Consider the following 9170-nt stretch of genomic DNA (forward strand, 5'->3'; position numbering starts at 1 on the left):
GAATCCTATCCAGGACACCACCCAGAGACTCCAAGAAGGCCGGATCATCCAAACTGCTATTCGGTGTATAAGTACGCACAACAGTCAGAGCCTCCCCCCAGCGACTCACAGTTGCATAGATGCAACCCTCTCATTCCCCGGGTAGAACTCCAACACGGCGGCGCTCAACCGGGGACTTGTGAGTATCCGCACACCTGCCCAGCACCTGTCACCTTGGCCAACTCCGGAAAAGTAAAGAGTCCAGCCCCTCTCCAGGAAATTGGTACCAGAGTCCATACTATGTGTAGAAGTGAGCCCAACTGTATCTAGTTGGTACTGCCCCACCTCCCGCATCAGCTCAGGCTCCTTCCCTGCCAGAGAGGTGACATTCCTCATCCCGAGGACCAGTCTGAGATGACGGAAGTTTGCACGCCCCAGTCCTCGCCTTTGCCTGCTGCCAGGCCTGCATTGCACCCTACCCGAATGCTCATTCCCGCAGGTCCACAGGGTGGTGGCTAGTAAATAGTAGGATCCGGGACCTCCCAGATTGGGACTGGCACCTCCTTCATCACTATCAAACCTGTAAATATGTAAATTTTGTGCAATATTTAATATTATTTGTTCTTTCATTCATTTATTTCCCATTGAAATTACCCATAAATGGCTTGTTTGCCTATTTTGGATGCATTTTAAATCTGATTTTAAAAAAAGAGCGATGTCAGGTCACTCAGTGATGCCTGAAGTGTGTGAGTTTTGTCATCATGTGAGCAAATGTTACTGTGATTTGCATAAGCATACCCTCAGCAACAAGGAGGAAACTGGTAAAATGTCAAAAAGACAATTAAATTTGTTGAATTTCTTCAAACCAGTAGGTCAGTCAGACTCTAAGCAGGCCAAAGTTCTTTTGGCAGATCAACAGGGTGGAGATAATGGTGCTGTCAGCACCGAGCAGTGAGAATAATGTAACAACCTGTGGAGTTAGAAAACAACGAGACAGGAGACGTGAGAGTAGACGTAGTCGAGGTAGTTTACTAGCTCCAACTTTGCATGTCATAACTTCGACAACGACACTGAACCCTGTACCGGAAGCGGAAGTGCATTATCTGACCCCTCGCCTCTTCCCTTAAAGGTACACTGTCCTCTTAGGTGAATGTCTCTAGTTATATAGATGTGGGTCACCACACAGGCCCCCCCAGAATTCACCTACACAAAACAATGCAAAACAGCAAAAGCGCAAGTCATGAACATAAAAATAGACTCTACAACAGAACAGTCAATGACATAGTGCAAAGTCACGGGGAAAACAAGTGACGAGTCGGGGGGCAGACCCTGCGGCCATAACGGCTGCGCTTCACAGGAGGGGAAACAGATGGGGCCGAAACCCGGGCCATAGGCGGGGCCGAAGCAGGAACAGAGGCAGGTGCCGGGGCCGACCTAGGAGGGCGTCCCCGCCGCAGGGGTAGGGCCAATTGCATTGGCTCCCCAATGTCCAAGTGAGCGGGCTTGAGACGGTCTATAGCGACCCGCTCCGGCCTGCCCCCCATGTCCACCACAAAGTTCTTATCCCCCGCCTCCAGGACACGGAAGGGCCCGTCGTATGGGGGCTGCAGCGGGGACCGATGGCTGTCGTGCCTAATGAAGACGTACCTCGCCGATGGCAGATCCTTGGGGACGTAGGACCGGGGGAGGCAGTGTTGAGACATCGGAACGGGAGCGAAGGCACCGGCAGCGCTCCGGGATGCACTGAGGTGAGAGGCGGCCGACCAGGGAGCCGTAGCATCCGGAAGAAACTCCCCCGGAACTCGCAGGGGCTGGCCATACACCAGCTCAGCGGAGGAGGTCTGGAGGTCTTCCTTCGGGGCCGAACGCAGGCTGAGCATGACCCATGGGAGCCGGTCCATCCAGTCGCAGCCAGTGAGGCTTGCCTGCAGAGCGGCTTTCATGTCCCGATGGAACCGCTCACAAAGTCCGTTGCTCTGTGGGTTGTACGCCGTAGTGCGGTGGATCTTCATCCCCAGGTGCTCAGCGACCGCCGTCCAGAGCTCCGAGGTAAACTGGGAGCCCCGGTCGCTCGTGATGTCACCCGGCGTGCCGAAACGGGCCACCCAGCAGCCGATGAACGCCCGTGCTACCTCTGCTGCCGTCGCGGAGGACAAGGGAATAGCCTCTGGCCACCTGGTGGCCCTGTCCACAATAGTGAGGAGGAACGTATAACCACGGGAGGGGGGCAGGGGACCCACCAGGTCAACATTGACGTGGTCAAACCGCCTCTCTGGAACCACGAACGGCGCCAAAGGGGCCTTGGTATGGCGGTGCACCTTGGCGCGTTGGCACGCCACACACAAGCCGGGCCAGGCTCTAACATCCTTATGGAGCCCAGGCCAAACAAACTTGACGCTCACCAGCTTGGTCGAGGCCTTCACTCCCGGGTGGGAAAGGCCGTGGACGGTGTCGAAAACTCGGCGCCGCCAGGAAGTAGGCACCAGGGGGCGCGGTTGACCGGTGGAGATGTCACAGAGGAGGGTGGTATTGGCTGCGTCGAACGTCACGTCCTCCAGCCGTAGCGCCGTAGGGGTCGACCGGTAGTCTTGAACAGTCGCGTCCTTGGCTTGGTCCGCTGCCATAGCGGCGTAGTCGAGTCCCAAGTGAACGGCGTTAACAACCGCCCGTGAAAGGCAGTCGGCGACGAAGTTATACTTGCCCGACACGTGTTGTATGTCCGTGGTAAACTCGGAAACCGCCGCGAGATGGCGCTGCTGACGCCCAGACCACGGTTCTGAGGTTTTGGCCATACAGAACGTCAGCGGTTTGTGGTCCACGAAAGCGGTGAACTGTCGGCCCTCCAATAGGAACCTAAAGTGTCTGGTTGCGAGGAAGAGACCCAGTAGTTCCCTATCAAAGGTGCTGTATTTGCGCTCGCTCTCACGGAGTTGTTTACTGAAGAACGCCAACGGCTGCCAGCCCCCCCCCCCACCCACTGCTCACACACGGCCCCCACGGCGTAGTCGGAGGCATCCGTTGTAAGGGCTATGGGGGCGGCAGGCGACGGGTGAGCTAGCAGCGCAGCATTGGCCAGCGCGGTCTTGGCGGCCACAAAAGCCTCGTCCATCCCCGAAGACCAGTCCAGCTCGTCCTTAGACTTCTTACCCCGCAGGGCCTCATACAGGGGACGCATGATGTGGGCGGCACGGGGCAGGAAACGGTTATAAAAGTTCACCATGCCCAGGAATTCCTGCAGCGACTGTACAGTGCGGGGGCGGGGGAACATGGTGACAGCCTCAACCCTGGCAGGGAGGGGAACGGCCCCCTGTGGAGTGATGTGGTGCCCGAGGAAGGTGATGGACGACTCCCCGAACTGACACTTAGCTGGGTTGATGATGAGGCCGTGTTCGCTGAGCCTGTCAAACAGCTGTCTGAGGTGCGTCATGTGTTCCTCCGCCAACGTGCTGGCCACGAGGATGTCGTCTAAGTACACAAACAAAAATGGCATGTCGCGGAGCACAGAATCCATAAGGCGCTGAAACGTCTGCACCGCCCCTTTAAGGTCGAAAGGCATACGTAAAAACTCAAAGAGCCCAAAGGGTGTGATGACAGCCATTTTTGGGACATCCAGTGGGTGGACAGGCACTTGGTGATACCCCCGCACTAAGTCGATTTTGGAATAGATGGCAGCGCCCGCCAGGTGGGTAGAGAAATCTTGTATGTGCGGTATGGGGTACCGGTCGGGGGTCGTGGCATTGTTTAGGCGACGGTAGTCCCCGCACGGGCGCCAACCCCCGTTGGCCTTAGTAACCATGTGAAGAGGGGAAGCCCACGGGCTGTCAGAACGGCGGACAATGCCGAGGCGCTCCATAGTCGAAAACTCCTCCCTGGCTATTGCGAGCTTGGCCGAATCGAGGCGTCGGGCCCGGGCGTAAACTGGGGGGCCCACTGTGGTGATATGATGTTCCACGCCGTGCTTGGCCACCGCCGAGGAGAAGGTGGGTGTGGTGAGCTCGGGGAAATTTGCGAGCAGGCGTTGGTATGGATCCCCGGTGGAGAGTGTATTAGCGAGGCACAGCGCTCCAGCGCCCCCAAGCGTGCAGGGGTATGACGCAAAAGAGACGGCATCAATCATGCGACAGTTTTTAACATCCACCGGCAGGTTGAAAGCACAGAGGAAATCCGCACCTAGGAGCGGGCTGGATACAGCAGCCATCACAAAGTCCCAGCCGAAACGTCGGCCGCCAAAACACACGTCCACATGTCTGATACCGTACGTCCGAATGGACGTGCCGTTGGCGGCGTCCATCTGGGGGCCGTGACTGTCGGTCATCGTGTCCACAGCTTGTGCTGGTAGTATGCTGCGTTGAGCGCCAGAGTCAACCAGCAGCCGTCGGCCCGACAAGGAGTCTCTGATGAACAACAGCTTGCAGTCACGGCCGGCGCCCATAGCCGTTAACGAGCGCCGGCCTTGGCGTTTCCCTGAACCCTGTAACTGCAGGGTTTGCGACACCGTTTTGCTTTTGCCCCAAACCTGGCATGGTAATAACAGAGCCCGTCGTCAGGTTGGCGGCGGGCTGTCACCGCAGCCGCGGTGTCCATATAGTCGTACACAGGTGGTGGTGGGGCGGTCTGGTGGGGTAGCAGGGCATGCACAAACTGTTGCCGGTTGGCCAGGAAAACCCTGTATGCTTCAGCAGCCAGAGAACGGTAGTCCTTGGAGGCGGCGAGAGGAGAACTGGCCAGTGCTGTGCGTACAGGTGCGGGGAGCTGCCTCAGAAAAATGTGTGTGAAAAGAAAGGCCGGATCAGCCGATCCCAGCACAGACAGCATTTTTTCCATTAACTCAGACGGTTTGCCGTCGCCGAGGCCATTCGGGGACAGTAAACGGTCTGCCTTCTCCAGCTCCGACAGTTCAAATAGTTTCAGGAGGAATGTCTTTATAGCATCGTACTTGCCAGCAGCTGGCGGAGCTTCCAACAGTGTCATTGCTCGCGCCGTTGTCGATGCGTCTAACGCCGCCACTACGTGGAAGTACTGCGTTGCATCCCGCGTTATCCCTCTCAACTGGAACTGGGCTTCCACATGTTGAAACCACGGCCGTGGATTATGCTGCCAAAAGTCGGGTAGCTTCACAGTAGCGGTGTAAATGCTAGCGTTAGCAATAGCCATGTTGTTAGCACCGGCGTCGTCGTCGTCAGACATACTCGTATTAGTAGTTCGATCACGTCGGGGTCACCAATGTGGAGTTAGAAAACAACGAGACAGGAGACGTGAGAGTAGACGTAGTCGAGGTAGTTTACTAGCTCCAACTTTGCATGTCATAACTTCGACAACGACACTGAACCCTGTACCGGAAGCGGAAGTGCATTATCTGACCCCTCGCCTCTTCCCTTAAAGGTACACTGTCCTCTTAGGTGAATGTCTCTAGTTATATAGATGTGGGTCACCACAAACCCATCATTCAGTTTACACCACGCTTCTACCAAAATCCTATATGGAGAGCTGCTAAGAATTCATCCTACTGAAAGACTAAAGGTCTAAAGTTTGGTGAAGAGCTCTCGAAGGCTGAACGTGAACGGAAACAGAGGTTGTGGCCTGAGGTGCAGAAAGCGCGTGCAGAGGGAAAGGTAGCTCATTTTGCTGGAGCATAGCGTTCATCTAGGTGCAGGGTGAATGAACACCTAGAGCAGCGTTTCTCAAACCTCTCCTGGAGGACCACTTGTCCTGCATGTTTTAGATCTCTCCCTGCTCCAACACATGACAACTAATGCGGTTTCTCTCAGGCTGCCGGGGTTCTGGGAGTCGTCAGCCTCGGCTTGGTTCGCCCAGACAGAAGCGCAGTGCACACTGCGGGAAATCCCTGCCACAAAATACTATTATGTGGTAATGGCTCTCGGCAGTTCAGCAGCAACCAGACCCGTTGAACTTGCCCAGCCCCAATCCCCCAACAAGGCCCCTAAGGTTCCTCCACCCCCAACCCTACCCCCACGCCGCCGCAGGGTCCTTAAGGCCCCTCTGTAGGCTCCCCTGTTCGGCGAAGCCGTTGCAGCCGGGCCATCCGCCCCCCTCCACGTTGACTTTGCTTTATTATGGTGAATTCTGGGGGGGACATAGTATGTAGCGGACTATATGGGCAGAATTCACCGTAATCTGTTGGCGTTCTGGGTTAGGTAGACACGGGCCCTTTAAGAAAGGGTGGAGCTAGGAGGAGGATCGTGGGAGCAGCGCCATGTTACTCCTTTTGTGACGTTTGTACGGAAGAATAAATGACACGCGTTCGTATAGTCCACGAGAGAGAGAAATTGTCCGTCTCTATTTTCCTGCAATTTCCACAAGGGGGAAATTTAGGAGGGTATCAACTCACTCAAAAACAATAAATCGCCAGATAATGATGGTGTCACTGTTAAATTTTACAAATTATTCTCTGATTTACTCGCACCATTTCTTTATAAGGTCTATCCAGAAAGTATTCAGAATTCCTCTCTTCCTACTACAGTGACACAAGGAGTATGTAGCGAATTCTTGGTGTCAGAAGTGGGATGGTGAGACTGTGAGGTCATCGGAAGCGCGTGCGCCCAGAGGGGTGAGGGAGTTTATATGCTGCGCTTCCCGAAAGAGGAGGGGGGGGCAGTGTAACGTACACGAACCAGTAGACACGTTAGCCCTTGGCTAACGGATTGGACCCTTTAGTCGAGCGGTTAGCGATGTCTACCGCAGTGCGGAACATACAGGTTCGCGCCCCGGCTGCGGCGGTTCCTGTGGTTGCCCCCCCCGAATTCGTTATGAGTAATACGTTCAATCCCCAAACCAAGAAAAAAGACCTGCTTCTGCTGGGCAATTGGAGACCAATAACTTTACTCAATAATGATTATGACGTGTTTGCTGTTATTTTAGCTAAAAGATTCAAGCAGGTTTCAAACTCAATAATTGATGAAAATCAATCTGGATTTATGAGTGGTAGACATATTAAAGATAATGTTAGATTGGGATAGGCTCCAGCATCCCCGTGACCCTGAGAGCAGGATAAGCGGTTTGGATAATGGCTGGATGGATGGTCTTAGACTTCATAGACTATTCTGATCTAATGCTGGACAAAAGTTTCATATTTTTCCCGGACTTCTGCAACGCATTTGACTCAATAGACATCCTTTTATTTTTTATTGTCGAGAATGCTTTGGTTTTGGGACATATTTTTGTAATGCTATGAAAATTCTCCATGTTAATGGTAATAGCGAGGTTAAACTAAAACATGGGACAACTCAAAGATTTTCTCAACAGAGAGGGGTGAGACAAGGTTGCCCTGTTTCTGTTTACCTTTTCCTCCTGGTAGCTCAGGTTTTTGCCATTATATTATAGGTATCGCTGTTGCTGATAATAATTTTCTTATAAGTCAGTTGGCAGACCTTATTTCTTAAAAATGCTTTTTTTTCTGGATTTTTCTTCTATGAATTATACTCTGAACATTAACTGGTTAAAGTACTTCTTGTCTAACAGCTCATCCACGAGGAATATGTTCTCCAGAACTGTCTTCAATAAGGTTGGGGTGTCTTCCCTTCTTGTTAATGTGTAATTATCAAATTGACAAAGTATCAGCCTATCATAAGCAAGCCTTAATGGCATGGAACCTGATTTACAAGCACAACTTTTCTCCACACCATTCCTATAACTGCAATATTTTATACAAGCACAAAAGTATTTTCTTTAGTAACTGGTTTGATAGAAATATTTTGTTGGTAGGACAGCTGCTGAACTCTCAAGTTTGTGTTATGACATATGACGAGTTTCTTGTACATTTTAATTGTCCCGTAACACCCAAAGAATTTGATATAGTGATGGCAGCTATCCCCAGTGGTTCAATTTCCTTATTGCAAGGTACTCAATATACTTCCGTTATTCCTTTACAACATCCAAATGAAACAATGTGTGGAAGGGTTTGCTTCACCGAAGCCATAAAAGACCACAAGGCTGCCCGTGCTCTTTCTCATAGGGAGTTTACCACTTCTCCATATGTTGTAGCTTACTGGTCCCAGTTTGACCAGAATATTCCATGGGAAAAAAGTTGGACATTATCTCACAGATATCTTCTGACAAGCAAAGTATCACAGGTGTTATCAAGTAAGCAATTTCTTTCCAAATATGTGAGAGATATAAATACATGATGCTCGTTTGGTTCTCTCCGTCCAGAAACAACGTCACATATCTTTCGGCATTGCCGGTATACGAAAAAACTAAGGCAAGACATATCAATGTTCATTAGAGACAAGCTATTGGACAACTTTGACTTATTCTATAAATATAGTTTGTTTGATTTTCATACTCGGGATTAGAATTTGGGAAAAAGGTGCTTTTGTGATGAACCTCATTCTCTTTCTGGCAACATGTCACATTCCTCGATGCAAGTTTTCTAAAAGGACTCCTCTTTACAGTGTTTTCACAAAGGACTTGGAACATTACATGGACACAATGTCTTTAAGTTACAACAAGAAGGCTGTAAAAACAACGACTTTATTTAATGACTTTTTGCTATGGGAACAGAATTGATAGCCTTGCTGGGTATATTCTCGCGGTTATTTTTCTTTTCTTTACTTATTTTACTGTATCTATTTTTCACCCCTGGCATTTATGTTCTTTGTTCATAATTGTGGACATTGTGGATATTAAAATAAAATGTGATAAAAAATAAGGAAAAATGTGTTGGTTTTTTTTGAGGGGGGCATAAATTGTCGAATAGGTGCATAACATGACTGGGGAAATGAGCATCACGTCCTAATTTCCTGCACTGTTAAAAAACTGTTAATGGTCTCTTCTAAGATGTGAAGGACTGCCGGTTGGGGCTTGGTGGCTTGTGAGACAGAAAAAGAGAGACAATGCCACAAAACTTCCAGCCTGCAGGAGGATTTAAGAAGCAGTCTAGTGAGAACTCTGTAGCTGAATAATGTAACTGTGAAATATGGACACACAATGCTTAGTATTATCGAGAGAAACTGAGACGTGGCTTCACGTGCATTTATGACCTCACAAAATGTGTGGGGGTTTTTTTTGTTGTTTTTTTTTCAGTTGGGAAAGCTTTGAAAATTTTGTTAAGTGCTTCACAGTGAGGGGGGGAACCCCACCTCAACCACCACCAATGTGTAGCACCACCTGGGTGATGCACGGCCGCCATTTTGCACCAGAACGCTCACCACACATCAGCTTGAGGTAGAGAG

This window comes from Lampris incognitus, chromosome 1 (genome assembly GCF_029633865.1).
Source record: "Lampris incognitus isolate fLamInc1 chromosome 1, fLamInc1.hap2, whole genome shotgun sequence".
In the NCBI taxonomy this organism is placed as follows: Eukaryota; Metazoa; Chordata; class Actinopteri; order Lampriformes; family Lampridae; genus Lampris; species Lampris incognitus.